The sequence below is a fragment of the Dendropsophus ebraccatus genome, chromosome 5, assembly GCF_027789765.1.
Source record: "Dendropsophus ebraccatus isolate aDenEbr1 chromosome 5, aDenEbr1.pat, whole genome shotgun sequence".
NCBI classification, from domain to species: domain Eukaryota; kingdom Metazoa; phylum Chordata; class Amphibia; order Anura; family Hylidae; genus Dendropsophus; species Dendropsophus ebraccatus.
This window is the reverse complement of record NC_091458.1, coordinates 61,623,075-61,641,341: the sequence shown is the minus strand read 5'-3', so window position 1 is coordinate 61,641,341 and position 18,267 is coordinate 61,623,075. Positions and strand designations below refer to the sequence as shown.

At 42.3% G+C, this 18,267-nt stretch overlaps 1 protein-coding gene across 4 annotated transcripts in view; it reads left to right on the top strand.

The window, feature by feature from the left end:
- The first annotated feature begins 6,489 nt into the window (after positions 1 to 6,489).
- The window catches only part of LOC138792662 (glycoprotein-N-acetylgalactosamine 3-beta-galactosyltransferase 1-like), a 37,066-nt gene continuing 25,288 nt past the window's right edge, over positions 6,490 to 18,267 (top strand). For 2 of the 4 annotated variants that reach the window (XM_069970336.1, XM_069970342.1), the window contains exon 1: positions 6,490 to 6,566. The gene's annotated coding sequence lies outside the window, so the exon portion shown is untranslated. Of the gene's footprint in view, positions 6,567 to 11,161; positions 11,300 to 17,800; positions 17,819 to 18,267 lie in introns of those variants that run through there. The other 2 variants (XM_069970340.1, XM_069970341.1) reach the window with 2 other exon arrangements.

Genomic DNA, 18,267 nt, shown 5'->3' with positions numbered 1-18,267 from the left:
CACCTCTGTCAGGAACTGACAGAGAGGTTTTCAATGAGAAATTTGATACTGCTCTGGACAGTTCCTGGCAGCAGAGAGCACTGTGTGAGACTAGAAAGAATACAGCAGCTGATAAGTACTGGAAGGCTTGAGATTTTACATAGAAGTAATTTACAAATATGTTTTTTCCCCCACCTGAGCACCCCTTTAAATGAAGCTACACTGCAATACCAAGGAGTCACAGCCTCTTTAGTGTTTTCCTACACTCCTCTAGCATTACTATACTTTTAGTAACAGCAAGGAAATGCAGTGTTATCCCTCTCAAATAGATGGGTAACCAGTGGTGGATTATAATGTAGGCAATTTTGGTGGCTGTTGGTGGCTTGAGGCTCCTGGGGGGCCCTCAACTGTCCAAAACTCCAACATATGATTAACTACAGCTGCACATCACTCGGGGCCCAACGGACGATCCGCCAGTGGGCCACCAAGTAATGTACAGCTGCAGGGCTGGTAAGGCTGGGTTCACACTGCGTTTTTAGCATACGTTTAACGGATCCGTTTTTTTAACGGACAAAAAAGTGTCAGCAACGTTTTTGTGTACATAAGAAAAAACGGATCCGTTTTGATCCGTTTTTTGTATAATGAAAGTCAATGGAAAAACTGATCAAAACGGATGCACACAAATGCATCCGTTTTTGCAATCCGTTTTTCATCCGTTTTTTTTTTAAAATGGATGAAAAAAACGGATTGCAAAAACGCAGTGTGAACCCAGCCTAAGCACACTTAAACCACTTACCTCCCACACGCTTCCCCATCGCTTCGGGCCTCTTAGTGCTGCTCTTTCCCGTGGGAGGTGAATGAGTGTTCTTAGTGCGCTTACCAGTCCTGCAGCTGCACATTACTACTTCTTTTGTTTTTCTTTTCTATTTATCCATTTTTAGGGGAGCTGCACAGGGGGTCACTACAAAAGGGGGAGGGATACACAGGGGCCCATCTACCAAAAGGGGACTACACCAAAGGTCATCTACTATAGGGGGACCTACACAGGGGCTGTCTACTATATGGGGAATGATCAGAGGAAGCCATCTACTCAGGGACGTAGCTAATGACTCCTGGGCCCTGGTGTGAGAGGTCAACTTGGGGCCCCCCTCCTTTCACGACCAAGTGATGCTATTGGTGTGTGTGTGTGTGTGTGTGTGTATGTGTATATATATATATATATATATATAAATATTATCACCATACATATTACCGCCATACTGTAACTGGCCAAATCCTGTATACTAAGACCAATAAAACACAGTACCAGATAGCAAGTAACAAATAATTCCACCACATACTGACTAACACCACCACTGCTACTGACTAATACAACCACATACTAACACCTCCGCTGCTACTGACTAATACCGCCACATACTAACACCGCCACATACTAACACCAACGCTGCTACTAACACCACCACATACTGACTAATATCACTGCTGCTACTGAATAACATCCACTGTACACGTATCACTGCATCCAGTCATATAGAGGTGGACGCAGCTCCACACAGGTTCTGTACACCATATACATCACAGTGCAGTTACATCAGGTGACTCACAGAGGGCGTCTTCTCTGATTGGAGTCCTTCCCTCTTAATCTTCTTCTCCATCCGTCCTGGGCCATCATAAGAACTTCTCCGAGCCACGAATCCACAGAATCTGCCAGATAGACATATTAGGCTCCTCAATCTGGCATAATCCTCATCTTTCTACACACTGCACATTTGTATTGGCCCCTTTATGCCCTTATTTAGTGGGTAGGCTTACTCTATGTGACCCACTTATAGTGTATGCCCTATATGTAGCCTCCTTATAGATAGTCCTCCTTATAGTATATGCCCCCTACTACGTAGCCTTCTTATAGATGCCCCCTCTGTGTATCCCCCCTTATAGATGGCCCCCTCTCCAACCCTCCTATAGATGGCCCCCTCTCCCCCCTCCTTATATAGATGGTCCCCTCCCTCCCTGTGCACCGAGGCTGGGACCTCCTGTGCGCCTGTTACCTCCGGCACAGGGAGCGCACATTAGAGATAATGTGTGCTCCCTGTGCCGGAGGTAACAGGCGCACAGGGAACTCTATGATGCACGCGCTGCCGGGGATACGACGCAGACTAAGTTGGCCTCTTGTGACCGTAAGAAAAACAATGCTTGCGCTCACAAGAGTGATTGATGAGGGGGGGGGCCCCGCGGGCCCCCCCTTTGTGACGGGCCGGGTCGCAGCGGCCACCGCTGCGAACCTGGTAGTTACGCCACTGCATATACTATATAGAGAAACCACTGATGTGAGCGAGCTTATCGCTCTAGGGTCCCGTGTCAGTGTGCCTGTACAGCGGGAGAGGGGCAGGCCAATGGGGGAAACACTTTAGTTCCTTACACTACCACTACTAATAAGACAGCGATTAAAATGACAAGTAAACATTGGAAAGGCTGCATGAATAATGTTCCCCCCACTACTTCCCCCTCTAATGCTGAGCCAGGAAGTTTAGCTTGCATGCTTTTTTCTACTGAAAAATGTATTATTTTATTTACTATTTTGTTGGTGGAGCTTATATCTGGTACAATGGGCATTGTTCTGGAGTTCATAGAACCATACTTTAGAGAGAAAATAAACCTTTATGAGTCCATTATACCTGCTTACTTGGTCTGTCCCAGTTGAATGATCATGATGTCAGATTTTAACGGATCTTAAAATGATGAATTTCTTTTTTGTCTATTGATACAGCAATAATTGCCCATTGTTTAAGTCATCTATTAATCTCTAGAGTCACCACTGTTTCATAAGTGTCATTGTGACCCTGCCCTTTGTCTAGTATTAAAGGACTTTGCATGTCTCTGAGTCGTCTTAATCACAGTAGGTTGCTTTTAACCACAATAGAAGGCTACAACGACAATTCCAGTAGTTCTGTTTTTGCTATAGTTTGCACAGCCAATTGAACTGGACTCATGCAATGATTTACCCCTTAAGGACCCCTTAGGAAAATTTTATTTTCATTTTTCCCCCTCTTTTTCAGCCATAACAGGGCTCCAGATGGCGACCAAAATGGTCGCCAATGCGACTGACATTTTGCAAATGGCGCCCAGATTTATTAATCTGGGCGCCATTTGCGACTGGCCCCGGCGGCGGCGCGCTGTCTCTTTAAGTCCGGGCCCCCGGCTGATGCGCGGCTGCCGGGGGTGTCCCATCCTATCCCCGGCAGCGCGGCGCATCAGTGAGCTGCATGGGGCCCTGACTTCCGGCACAGGAAGCGCACGTCAGAGACGCTTCCTGTGTCAGAAGTCACAGCCCCGGCGTACAGGGAGCTCACTGATGCGCCGCGCTGCCGGGGATAGGACGGGACACCCCCGGCAGCCGCGCATAAGCCGGAGACAGCGCCTGAAGAAGAAGAGGATCGCCGAGGGAGCGGGTTGTCAGGTGAGTTTGTGTGTTTGTTTTTTTTAAATACTGCTTAGCATAGAGGAAGGGGGGGGCATCTATAATGGGGGGAGAAGAGGGGCCATCTTCAAGGGGGGGGAGAGGGGGCCATCTATAAGGGGAGGGGGTATCTATAAGGGGGGGAGAAGAGGGGGCATCTATAATGGGGGGGGGGAGGGGGCATCTATAAAAGGAGGGGGTCATCTATAAGTGTAGGGCAAACTGGCTGCAGACACTGGGAGATAGATATATGCACAATTATTATTATCAGGGCCCCTCAGGTGTCTGTATTGTAGGGGGTCACTTGCATTAGTCACTATGTGAGAGATATATCTATTTATATACACATCTTGTGGGGGGGTCACTATGGCTGCAGTCATAAGTCTAGCTCAGTATGTATAGACTGTTGCAAGCTTTTAAAGGGAACCTGTCACCCCCGGTGACGGGGTGACAGGCTCCCAACCCCCCGTTAGAACCCCCTATACTCACCTCATCGCGCCGAGTCCTGCTTCTGAAGATGGTCGGGTCACGGAGATCTGAGCCGCTGCAGCCCGGCGCGCACACTGAGAGATGAGTCCAACGCTCATAGAGAATGACGGAGCGCTGGACTCTCCCGTCATTCTCTATGAGCGTTGGACTCGTCTCTCAGCGCATGCCGGGCTGCAGCGGCTGAGATCTCTGTGACCCGACCATCTTCAGAAGCGGGACCCGGCGCGATGAGGTGAGTATAGGGGGTTCTAACGGGGGGTTGGGAGCCTGTCACCCCGGCACGGGGGTTGACAGGTTCCCTTTAATTTCAAGTTCAGAAGAGTAAGCCTCATTAAAAGGCTAGCCAAGTGAAGCTGAAGTACTGAATCAGACTGTATATGGTTGTCAAGTTGCAAGTTTCCATGTTGAACGTTTTCAAACTAAGAAAAGAAAGGATCTAAAGGAGGAGGCTGCTGCCGTGGCCTCTGCACACAGTAAGTCCCATTTAACATAACATTAATTTTACATGGTTTAAAATGTTGGCGACCAAATATTCTATTTGGCGCCTAAATTTTTCAGGTTAGGAGCCAATGGCTCCCAGGTAAATTTTTTAGTCTGGAGCCCTGCATAACCCTTTTATTATCCATCTACGGGACCATATAAGGAGTTGTTTTTGCAGGGCCAGATGTACTTAATAATAACAGCCTTCATTTTAAATCAAATTATCATTTTAAATTAAATAATAAAAAAAAAAAATTCTGAGGTTAAAAGGAAACTAACAGCAGCATCTAACCTGTCCCCATAGAACACAGGGTGCTGAGGATGAAGGTAATGTTCTTACCTTAATCCTCAGCCCCATTTTTGGGAAGTGTGTACTTTATGAATGTATTGTCTACACTGTCTTATTATAGAAACTGCAGGGTCTATGTTACTGTATATTGTCAATAGCAACTTTTGTACTTTTTTTCTTTTTTTTTTTTTTTATAATGCTTTTTATTTGTACAGCACCAACCGCATCACTGGTCCCTGTCTCCATTAGGGCTCATAATCTAAATTCGCTTATCTGTATGTGTTGGGTGTGGGAGGAACCCACACAAACACAGAGAGAACATGCAAACTCTCTGCAGATGTTGCCCTTAGTGGGATTACACCGTTACATGCTACTTGATTAATATTTCACTATTACTATTCTGTTGCTGTTTACTCCTCTCATTTTTTTTATTTTTTTCTAAAATAATGCCTTTTCAAATTATGTACCAGAACACGTTTATTTAACAAATAATATTCTAATGTTTTGGATACTTTGTTTTTTGCCACATTGTTAGCATAAAGCGTGCCTTTATGGTTTACATGTCCATAGTTAGTCACCCCTATAAAAGCTAGTTATTTCCTGGTGGGAGAGGCCTTTTAGTCTTCAGTGGATGGTGGCGAGAGCAAGACTCAGACAGAGCTATAGATTTCTTTTATGAGAGACTTGCAAGTAACTATGCACTGCTAAACCCTAAGGTGCGGTAACTGTCACATGGGTCAACCTTGCCTATGCCTGGGATCCTTCTTATCCAGTCAGGACAATCCGTAAAGTCAAGGGATTGATCCTTAGTAGTACAAAGAGGCTAAGCTGAAGAACCCTACTGGTACCTTCCTTGGGTAATCATGAGGAGTTAGCTTCACCCAGTAGTTCAAGCCTCGGACTCATGTTACCAAACCTAACACTCGCTGGGCTGGTTTGGCAAATGGCGGTCTTCTATAGTTCTAACCGTAAGTAAGAGGGTTTCTACAGAAACTCTAAGTCCCATTCTACACTATCCCGGCAGAGAACAGTTCTAATTAGGCAAGGTCAAGTACACTTCTTCTCCCTTCTTTCTACTATTCACTATCTGTACCTGCACCTAGCAAGCTGTTATTAACTTGTATTGCACTAAAGATCTTAAGTAAAGCTGTTCCTTGTTTAAGTGCCCCAGAGAAAACACCAGAGCCACCCAGCTGTTTGCCACCTCAGCACCTCGTGCCACAGCTGAGACCACATCCCATTTAATGCCTGCAGCCTATGAGAAGGCAGGTTTCCAGTACGGGAAAGCACAGTGACATTAAAGGGGTGGTCAAAAAAACAGAAGGTGCAACAGCAACCAACAGGTGCAGCACCTTTGGGACATGGGTGGAGTGCAAGCCAACAGGAAGTAGCCACACCCCCACATTCAACAGAAAAAAAAGAAAAAATTGGCAGCACATCTATGAATCTGTTCACACTGCAGGTTGCATGCTGCTTGTGGCTTAAGTACAGACTAAAGGGGTGGTGTCACACAGAAAACTAGGTTGATAGTCATACATTGTGTAAAATGAGACACATTTCCACTGTAAAAGTATTTCTTGAAATGTATTGTTTGAAAAATATAGACTCACTAATGCCCCATGTGCTGTTTTGTCATTATCTGTTGCCATTGGTTACGGCCTGTCAGGCATCCACTTTCTTGTGTCGCTCATTTCAATCCAATTGTCACATGATCTGTCTCATAAGTACTGGCAGTTTGTCTTCACTTCACATGTAGCATGGGGGACTGTGGGAAAGTGTCTGCACTGTTGCATGGCAACCACAGAGTCACAGTTAAGAGTGGAAACAAGGAGTGAATAGATCCATAGGGAAGAAAAGTGGCATAGTGATGTAAGTTTGTTTATTAAAAACAGCACATTTGTTCTCTTTTTACACATATGTATGTGGTACACATCTGATTATACCTTCTTTTCTTTGAGACACCACCCCTTTAAGGCTATATTCACGCTCGGTTAAGTAAAAGCAAAATACGTCTGTATTTGTAATGTAATAATGTGCTGTAATGAAGTTTATAGGGTTTAAAAATAGAAAAATGTAGTGGGCACTCACCATAAAAACGTTATCTTTATTCAAGACTTCTTAAAGTTGCCATAGCATGTATAGCAGTGGCGAGAACGAAAGTACCTCCGTGATAGCGTGGCAGCATGACAGCAGTTTCACACATGTCAGTGCGCTTCTATAGACCTGGTCCGTAGAAGCGCACTGACTTGTGTAAAAACCGCTGCCACGCTATTGCGAAGGTACTGGCGTCCTTGCTCCTGCGATACCTGCTATGGCAGATTTTCGTGAATAAAGATTTTAATGTTGAGTGCCCTGTACATTTTTCTATTTTTGATTTATGAATATATGTCTATACCCTCAGTAGGAGTAAAAACACCACAAAGGTTTTTTGTGACAAACTCTAATTCAGCTACAACATGCATAAAGGGAAACGGCAATAGGTTTTAGTAGTGCTGGATGCTTTTTCTATTTTTAGAAAGTCTATAGGGAATTGACCATCAGTAGAGAAAACAGCAATAAATGAGTAGAGGCATAAAAATAATAAACATGCTCATTATTTACAACTTTTTTTTTTTTTTTTTTTTTTTACAAGACTTTTTTTTTCCTCTGGTCACACCTTAAAAAATACTTTTTAAAAAAAAATTTTCACTCAAAATTAGACGTATTTTTACTCTGTGAACAAAGCCTTATTCCCATTTGTAGTAACCTTTGAAATGCGATCAAACAACTCAGACTATGTTTACACAGAGTATTTCGCTCAGTATTTGGTCAGTACTTTTTCAACCAAAATCAAGAGTGGGTGCAAAACATAAAGACCATGACCACAAAAACGTCTTTCTTTGGCCATTTGACGGCCATTGTTTTTCTGAAATAACTGGTGGTGTTTTGCAAAAAATGGTCATTTTTAAAAAATTACCGTCAATGGCCAGAAGACAAAAAACAGCCAAGGAAAAAAGGTTGTGGCCATTCTGTGCAATAGACCTGCTATACCTTTTCAGTTGACATGAAAAAGAAAAAGTTTTTCCCTGGAGTACCCCTTTACATATGACTATGTTTTGGCACAATATCTGAGCATGTGGGCCCCACTTTAAAATTCTGCCCAGGGCCCTGGTGATGCGTATAAAGTCTAAGGGGCTAAGAGGTGAGCAGAATGGCTTCTACTTTTCTCCCTTGTACCTTGGATAATACACAAGGTGCCTCAGCCTTTTCTCTGTATTTTTCATTCTTTCGCTTCATAGACTTTAATGAGTTGGATTTGATTGCCAGCTGGGGGGAGACATGGTGCCCCAGAAATTAAGTGTCCACAAACAAATAAGTACCTAATGTGTGCAACGAGATAAATAAACTATGTGTGTCAGACCAGTGTGAATGCTTTTATTGCAGTTGCTAATCTGGACTATATCTCGCTCCTCCAGAGTGCTGTTATATTGAGGGTGCGTTCACACATACACGATCTGCAGCAGATTTAATGGGGCAGATCTGAAGCTGCAGATTCAAGGCTAATCAATTCTGGGCCATCAAATCTGCTGCAGATTCAAATCTGCGCCATCAGATCTGCTGCAGATCCTGTGCGTGTGAATGCACCCTGAATGTTCTAAATTAACAGCTCAAAGTATTATCTCATGCGTATGGAGACACCTTGACATGCTGATGGTCAGGGTGTATCTTGTTTATTTAAAGATGGCAGACAGTATATTTATCTGGGGACATGCGTTGTTTTACTAAGACTCATGTCATTGTTTGGCTGAGGCACGAAAAGAGTTACTTGAATAGTATTGGTGTTTACATATATTTTAACCCTTAGAGGACAGGGCCAGTTTAAATTTTTGCGTTTTCATTTTATCTCCTTGTGCTTTAAAGGCCATAGCACTTGGATTTTTTTTTACCTAGAAACCCACATGAGCCCTTTTTTTTTTTTTGCGCCACTAATTGTACTTTGCAATGACAGGCTGAATTTTTTCATAAAGTACACTGCGAAACCAGAAAAAAATTCAATGTGTGGTGAAATTGAAAAAAAAACGCATTTCTTTTATTTGGGGGGTATTTTTTTTAATCCGTTCGCCCTGGGGTAAAACTGACTTGTTATATATGTTCCTCAAGTCGTTACGATTACAACGATATATTATGTATAACTTTTATATTGTGTTAACCATTGTTAACAAAAATACGTTCCTTAACATCGCTCTATTCCCAGGCTTATAGTGCTTTTATCCTTTGGTCTATGGGGCTGTATTAGGTGTCATTTTTTGCACCGTAATGTGTTCTTTCTATCCGTACCTCGATTGCGCATATGTGACTTTTTGATTGATTTTTATTACAATTTTTCTGGATTTGATGCGACTAAAAATTCGCAATACACGGAAACTGGAGAGAAAGGAACGGCTGCACATCCCATCTATGGCTGATACTAATGCCGCTTGGCCTACATAAAAAATGCGCAAGTTCGCATTTTTTTGCGCTTGCGCCTTTTTACCGTGTGAGATTAGGAATGTGATTAATAGTTTGGGCGATTACGCACGCGGCGATGCAAAACATGTTTGTTTATTTTTATTTATAACATGGGAAAAGGGGGGTGATTTGAAGGGGGGGAGGGGGCTTTTTAATAACACTTTTTTTTTTCTCTCTTACACATATACTAGAAGCCCCCCGGGGGACTTCTAGTATAAGCACACTGATCTCTCATTGAGATCTATGCTGTATAGTTATACAGCATATATCAATAGGATAGGCACTCGATTGCTTCCGGCTGCTGCAGCCGGAAGCAATCGAGTGCCAAGCTGGGATCAGCGCCATTACAACGTCCCGGAGGAGCGATCCACCCCAGTAGACACCAGGGAACGGCTGCATAAGGCAATCGGATCAGAGTAACAAAAGATTTACACTGTGAGCGGGGTCCTGCTTCGGATTCTGACTGGCTGAACGGGCCTGACACGTCATGTCCACTCAGACCTAGAAATGGCTGGGGACCAGAAACAGAGGACAGCAGACCCCAGCACCTCAGCTGGGGAGATAGGTGCATGTTGTTATGTTCACCCACCTCCTTCCCGGCTGTTTTGAAAAAAGAAGTCTGTGCCTGGAGTATTTTGTGTACCCTCTCTTTAGATATAGAAAGAAATTACTAAGTGCGTGGTTGAATGCAAAGCAAGGTACTGTGAACTGGAGAGGAGGTTGAGGAGGCAGACAGGGAGTATTACCACCATCATTCAGGAGCAACCTCCTCTTCACTTGGCCAGTAACCCATTGTGAACCAGACCATGACAACTGAGGAATACTACCCCACCTACCCCACCACATGTAAATGCCAAATGAAACCAGAAGGCACTAAGGGGGACATTTACTAGGGAGTCTATGTGTGACTATTCTAATGAGGATTGGTGTATATTTTGTTCCAATACCTTGTGACTAATTTATTAAAATGTAGCACTGCCATAGTGAATGCATCTAAGTAAAAAGTAGCCAAAAAAAAGTTGCAAATGATAAATTGGCGCGCTTATCGCATATTTTGCAAACTTTGGGATGAATACTCAAAACAAGCACATTAAAAAAAATTTTGCATCTAAAAATATTCATCTATTGAATACTGATTCATAAACAGAACTTAGATAAAAAATGGGCATAAAATTCAATTATTCACCCAAAAATAGGCCTACTAAATAAGAGAAGAGGAAACAGCAGGAAGATTCGTGCTATTTGTAGCCGCAACCTATAGGTAAAACAAGCATCTTTTTCTGATCTTAGAAACTCCCTGTAGCTCCTAAAAGCACCTGACTGTGCACAGTATATGACTGCCATGTGTAATGTCACATTCTGTGGGAGATTGCAAGATATGGCAGGGCAATGAAATTATTTTGAGTCACTGTAAACTAATATAGACTTTCTGATTAATTTGCAGTGGCGTAAGTGACTCCATTTCTTTATTTTCTGGGTTGACTTTGGTTTCGCAACTGTGATAATTTTTTGTGAGAATTGTAGATCCTGGTTCTTTTAGGTAAATACACCTGGCTCTTGCTTCATTCATTCATCTCGTCAGTGGACAAATGTAAACTTCTGTAACATGTTCCTAGTACAAGGAAACTTATATGTGTATATATACTAATTTTTTTTACCACCCTCTGTTATACAATATTGGCATGGCATGTGGCTATGCCATGCTGGCCAATGCATCTGTCATCTTTCACTGTCACATTTTATACTTTATTTATTACTGTATGGCTTGTTAGAGAATATTGTATTATGAGGTGTATTTAGTTGTTAGAAGAATTTTACAGCTGTCTTTCCAATGCAAAGTCCTTGGCCAGCTTAAGCTATATTTATCCCTTGTATGGTATGCCAAACCATGTATTTTATATAGGTTAGGCAGCTAAGTCATTTTTTATACGTATTTGTTTCCATTAAATCAGGCATGTGTATATTGTCATCTACAGAAAGACTTTTAGCCCTGTTAAACATTAGTGAGTGAGTACACAGATTAGCGGAGTTCAATCAGTTTTTCTTCGACCAGTTCTGACATCAAACACAGAAGGTGCCATGTAAATGGTGAAGAGGTGGAAATAACTTGGGAGGTAAGAATTTACTAATATCTCTGAACTAGTCCCTGATTTTATTTATCAATGTGGATTGTTTAACTCTAGAGACACTTTTCTGTAATATTTACCCTACCGGGAAAAAAAGCCTAGGAAGTTGGCAGATGTTATAGTATAATTTGTTCTAGTAAAGTATGAGAAATGTGGGGAAGTCAGCAGAAACTAAATCTCCTGTACAGCTACATTAAGTTCTTGCACCATTAAGTTTATTTCTGTATGTTAATCAAGTGGGCTGTGAAAGAGAAATGTTGGTAATGGTCATAGCTGCATCTGTAGTTAATGCTCAGGTAAAACTGAATGACTCACACTTCATGGGAGATATATAGAGTACCAGCAAAGCACCAATATCGATAAATCTCCCCTATAGTTTATAACTGTACTGTAAGTCTGTACATTTCATCTGATAAAAAGAAAAAAAGTAGTAGCTATTATATTATGTTTTTATGTTAATTACTATTACTATGCTAATCATGCCATCCATATTGTTTTATGAATATTACAAATGTGATAGATCATCACTAGCTTTTTTGCTAAATTTCTCTTTTCATTAGCATAAATGCTTAGGCCAGGTTCACATTGCGTTTATGAATCTGTTTCACTGTATGTCTTTTAGTATGTTTAATTCTAATGTACATAAAACATGGTAAAACATGTTCTTACAGCAATTTTTTTTTTTAATAATGTAAGTCGATGAAAAACTTATGCTGTAGTATGGCATACAACAGCATCCATTTACATGTATACGTTAAAGGGGTATTCCCCCCCCCCCAAGAGCTAAAAAAATGAAATGCTCTCAAACCTAGCTGCTCTTACTCACCAAGCACCCTTGAGTATTTTGAGCCGTCTCCATCTTTCTATCGCTGCCGTTCCTGAGTGACAAGTTTTTCTAAAAGCCGATGTATATCCAAGATACTACATTTCCCATCATGCAATGCTTATGCCTGATGATGGTGAAGTAGAAGAGCTGAGATGGTAATGGAAATGGAGCGGAGGGCCTCAGGGTGAGCGGGGGTGGGGGGGAGGGTCACGTTGCGGTTGGCCACCAAGGTGAGATGTGTGGGGGGGGGGGGGAGAGGGTGAATCAGAGGTGTAGCTTGGGTCTCCTGCACCCAGGGCAAAGGTTCAATTTTGCGCCCCCCCGTGTGCACAGTAAGCACAGGGGGGCCCATGTCGTCCTTTCACTGCTGGTATATAACATATACAGTATTTATTTATTTTTTTATGATGTTTAGATGAGCGATTCGCTCATCTCTCCTGCCAGCACTAGTGTGGTGTTCACAATATGAGATACATAATGTCATATTTACTGTGTACCTGGAATGTTTTTATGAAAAATGATTATCAGGCAGCTCTGGACTCAATCACCATTTTTTAAAGTAATTCAATTTTTTCCATTTAAAATTTGGCCCCTAAGTACCTTAACGGAGGCGCCGTTGTCTCCGCTCCCTGCTGTCTGTATCTGTATCAGGTTCGCTCAGCCACTCTGTGAAGGAGGCGGGATCCCGCCTCCTTCACTGAGTGGCTGAACGGACCTGAGACGTCACGTCTCTGGCCCGTGTCAGACACCCGGAAGCGGCCGAGAACCGGGCACCGGAGCGCCGCGCTGCGGGACCCGCCGCTGGAACTGGGGAGGTGAGTGGACATCTTTTTTTTTTTTTCCGGCCACCTCCTCCCCAGCCACATCTAAAAATAGCCCCCACGCTGGAGTACCCCTTTAATTGCTCAAGCCTAGATAGTTTTAGGTTACATTAGTTAGCCCTTAAGGGTACAAACACACACTCCTTATACGCAGCAGATCTGCAGCAGATTTGATGGTGCAGATTTGATGCTGTGTTGTTATTTAGATCTAATCTGCTGCGTATTTGCTGCGTATCGCAGCAGTAAATACGCTGCGTACACGGTGTGTGTGTTTGTACCCTAAGACAACAGTGGGGAACCAGCAGCCTTCCAGCTTTTGTAAAACTACAATTGCCATCATGCCTGGACCTTTGGCGTTGACTGTCCAAGCATGATAGGAATTGTAGTTTTGTATCAGCTGGAGGGAAGCTGGGTCCCCATGCTTTAAAAGATCCACGACCTGTGCACTCAACACAGACTATAGTGTCAGATTATTGTTTATTATGTTCAAATGTTTCTTATCTGTGTTCTGTATCTCCTAATTTTTCTGTTGACATCTATCTAGGCTATGTTCAGACAGAAAAATAAAAGCAAAATCCGACAGTAAATTAGGTATAAAATGCAGCAATATTTTGAATAGAAGTCTATGGAAAATCAGCTGTCTGGGCACATAATGTACAAAATGTTTAATTTTTACAATGTGTACACTGACTGACATTTTTCCATAGACTTAAACCCCTTGCCGCAAAATGACATTACAGGAAAGTCATTAAAGCAGGTAGTTCCTGCAACATGACGTTCTTGGAACGACATGTTGTCCCTGCCTCCCCCCTGCTGTCCATTGGAATAAGTGGAATAAATATTGAGTTCCATTTCTCAGTTAGTATTTGCTGTGTTGGGGTATGTGCACACTAAGGAAAAGGCGAGGAATTGAAGAGGAATTTCAGCTTGAAATTCCTCCCGTAAAATATGTACAGAGCAAAGTCCCATTGAGTTCAATGGGTTTTCTGCTCTGTTGTTCACACTGCAGAATTTCCGAGCAGAATTTTCTGCTGTAGATCTGCTAGAGGAATCCTATAGAAGTCAATGGGGGGCTTAAAGGAGAAGTCCAGCCAAAATTAATTTTTGATATGTTGTTACTTATGAAAAGTTATACAAATTTCTAATGTACATTAATTATGGGAAATGCACATATAGAGCTATTTCCCTTAATTTAGTAGATCAGGAAGTGTTAGAAATATCTCTGAAGAAGTGACGTCACGACCCAGGGTGTAATTCCTATGGAGTGTCCAGCAGGGGGCGCTCTCTATATAGAAGTCTATGGGACTTTATTGTTTCTATGGGTTTCTATGTAATGTAATGTAATGTAATGTAGTGTACAGTGCTTTATTGAATGAATACATCTATGGAATACTTTGGGGAGCAAGTGTCCTTGCTCCCCAAAGTATTGCATAAATGTATTCATTCAATACATTCAATACACAGTAAGCCCGCCGATCCGCCGCATTTCCGCCGAATTTCCGCCGCATTCCCGCCGATCCGCCACACGCTGATCCGCCGCATTCCCGCCGATCCGGACCATATACATTGAACTACAGCTCCCATCATCTGCTTCTAGTATGAACAGGTGATGGGAGCTGTAGTTGGGTAATGGATATCACATGCCGCCGGGCGCAAGGGGGAACCGCTCAGTACACAGGAGCGCTCCCCCCTCCTCCTCCTCCTTCCGTGATAACTTCCGCCTATACCAATGCTGAGTCCCTGCCTGGCCGCCGCTCTCCGCTCACATATACCGGCTCCCGGCATCAGCGCGGACACCAGGATGCATCGGGAGCCGGTATGTATGGGGGGGAGAGCGGAGAGCGGCGGCCAGGCAGGGACTCAGCAGTGCTATAGGCGGAAGTTATCACGGAAGGAGGAGGAGGAGGGGGGAGCGCTCCTGTGTACTGAGCGGTTCCCCCTTGCGCCCGGCGGCATGTCATATCCATTACCCAGCTACAGCTCCCATCACCTATTCATACTATAAGCATATGATGGGAGCTGTAGTTCAATGTATATGGTCCGGATCGGCGGGAATGCGGCGGATCAGCGTGTGGCGGATCGGCGGGAATGCGGCGGAAATTCGGCGGAAATGCGGCGGATCGGCGGGCTTACTGTGTATTGAATGTATTGAATGAATACATTTATGCAATACTTTGGGGAGCAAGGACACTTGCTCCCCAAAGTAATCCATAGATGTATTCATTCAATAAAGCACTGTACACTACATTACATTACATTACATTACATAGAAACCCATAGAAACAATAAAGTCCCATAGACTTCTATATAGAGAGCGCCCCCTGCTGGACACTCCATAGGAATTACACCCTGGGTCGTGACGTCACTTCTTCAGAGATATTTCTAACACTTCCTGATCTACTAAATTAAGGGAAATAGCTCTATATGTGCATTTCCCATAATTAATGTACATTAGAAATTTGTATAACTTTTCATAAGTAACAACATATCAAAAATTAATTTTGGCCGGACTTCTCCTTTAAATTCTGCTTGAATTCTGCCTGAAAACTTTCTGCTTCAATTCCTCGAGAATTGCTCAGTGTGCATATACCCTTAGAGGAAACAAATTAATTAAAATGGAATATCTGCCAAAAGAATTTAAAATTTCCCTTCCAACTTGCTTAAATTTCTGTGAGGTTAATAAGCCTATGAAATGCTACTTTGAATACTTTGAGGGGTGCAGTTTTTACAGTGGAGAGATTTATGAAAAATCGCTGCAAAATTTCGAAGCCCTCTAACATCCTAAAAAGTAAAAGAACGTTCACCAAATGATGTCACCATAAAGTAGATATGTTGTGTTGGGTTCATGTAGCACATTATTAAATTCAAAATAATATTATACCTATTCTACTGTCATATTTGGCTTTATTTTACTGTGTGTGAATCCAAGGAATACTAATTTTAAAGGGGTTATCCAGCACTACAAAACATGACCACTTCCTTTCAGAGACAGCACCACTCTTGTCTCTAGTTTGGGGGTAGCTTTTGTAATGCTACGTTTACACAGAGCGATAATTCGCCCGATCGTACGATTAACAATTTTGAAGTAACTATTCCTGCTCAACTGGGAATTCTGTGAAGAAAGGATATGCAAAATAGCTCTTGTGTCTATTTGGTAAAGATTTTAGATATTAGGTAAAGGTGTCCCTTCAAGTCAGTGTTTCACGCTATCTAGAGGTCTTAGAACATTGATTGGGGACCTGTGCCAAGCCAAACAATCTCTCAAAGACTTCCTATCTGCACACAGCTATTTCGGGGTATATTGCCTCTTTTCAGTACAGAGAAGGGTGTGTCTGAACATCGTCTTATTGCAAAGGAAACATCCCGCTCCCAAACGACTAAGGAAAAATCTTTTCTTTACTCAAGTCAGAACAGGTTGAAGTGTTTCAGCAAAAGCCTTGTTCACAACCTTTAGAATTGCAAAGTGAAACATTCCCACTATTTAAGGAGTAACACCCCCACATAGATGGTCACATGACATAATTAAAATAGAAATAGTTACACATATTTAAAAGTGCAAGTTAGAAAATTCTATCTATTGTTAAAGCTAAATTTTCAGCATAAATTTTCCTAGATAATTTTAGGTATCATATAGTATAAACTCATGTATACATGCACAGATGAGACAAAAAGCAAAGTCAAAATACTCAAAAATGCAATGAAAGCTTAGTAAGTCAAAATGAGGTCATGTCTATAATCTAGACCTTGCGATTGGCGAGTCCCCAATCGGAATATCCAAAAGGACACCGATTGAGGAGCTTCCTTCTGTGGTCACCTCCTCTCTTGGGCAAAATCACCCTCTCCAAACCCAAGACAGTCAGAGAGAAAATTCCCTCACTATGGCTGTCTCGGAAATGTTTAGAAAGTGAGGGGACACGAACAGTAGAATTATGAATATCATATAAATGGCTCCTAATTATTATTTTCTACGGGGTTGAGGTACAGCCTACTTATTAAGAGGGTTCTCCAGCGCTACAAAAACATGGCCACTTTTCCACCTCTCTTGTCTCCAGATTGGGTGGGGTTTCAAACTCCGTTCCATTGAAGTAAATGGAGCTTAATTGCAAACAACACCTGAACTGGAGGCAAGAGTAGGGGGAAAAGTGGCCATGTTTTTGTAGCGCTGGATAACCCCTTTAAAGGTTTCAGAGTGTGACATTAATGACATATTTAGTATTGCAATTAATGTAAGAGACATGTGGTTGATGGCCACATTTATATGATCCCATCACTTCTAGCCAAGTCCTTTCTACTTCCTTACTTCATATAAAGATGGAGATAACAATGATTCTAAAGTGCGTGCCTTTCTGGATACCGTCCCGACACAGTTTTTGGTAATACTAAACAGAATCTCATCTTGCCAGAGAAAAGGTAAATGTTAGTTTCTATTAACTGGTACAGTCTTTTCATACCAGTAATCCTGGCATCTATCCAGTTGCCTCTGGGTGTGAGGCTCAGGTTAGATTCCAGGAACTGGTGGAGCAGGATCGTACCAACTTACACTGCAAAATAAATCTGTACATAAATCTTTGGAGAATTTAAATGTGGAGGAAAGACTTTCTCTGAACTGTGGAACAACAGAGATTTGGTTGTCTGCAACGCAGACAAAGGTGGATCGGTTATCCTGATGGACTCAATTATAAAATGGTATTGGATGAACATACTTTTTGCAATTTTTTTGTCTGATCCTACTAGCATATTTCAGAATCAACTTAAAGTACTTCTGGATGAAGGGAAAAATATGGGGGTACTTAGCCAATAATTAATTGATTTTCTCTTTGTTCAGACCCAGTTGTTCCTGCATACCACATTCTCGCGAAGGTACATAAAGCTGTTTTTCCTCTGCCATTGTGGCCCATTGTTGCTGGGATTAGATCATTAGGAGAATGGTTAGGAGCTTGGGTTGACCACCATTTACAATGTTTAGAAAGTGTAAACCCTTCCTATATTAGGGACACTAAACACATACTTGAAGGAGAAGCTTAGTGAAAATTTTTATTAAAGTATTGTATTACCCCCCAAAAGTTATACAAATTACCAATATACACTTATGACGGGAAGTGCTTTTTTCCCCCTGCACTTACTGCTGCATCAAGGCTTCACTTTCTGGATAACATGGTGATGTCACGACCCGACTCCCAGAGCTAAAGGCGTGTGGCGGAAATCTGTTATTTGCATGATTTCTGTAGTGTGCATTTACCCTAATTCTGGAATCTTACCAGTTATATTCTACTTTTAGATTTTGCTGCATCAGTGAATATTTTCTACAT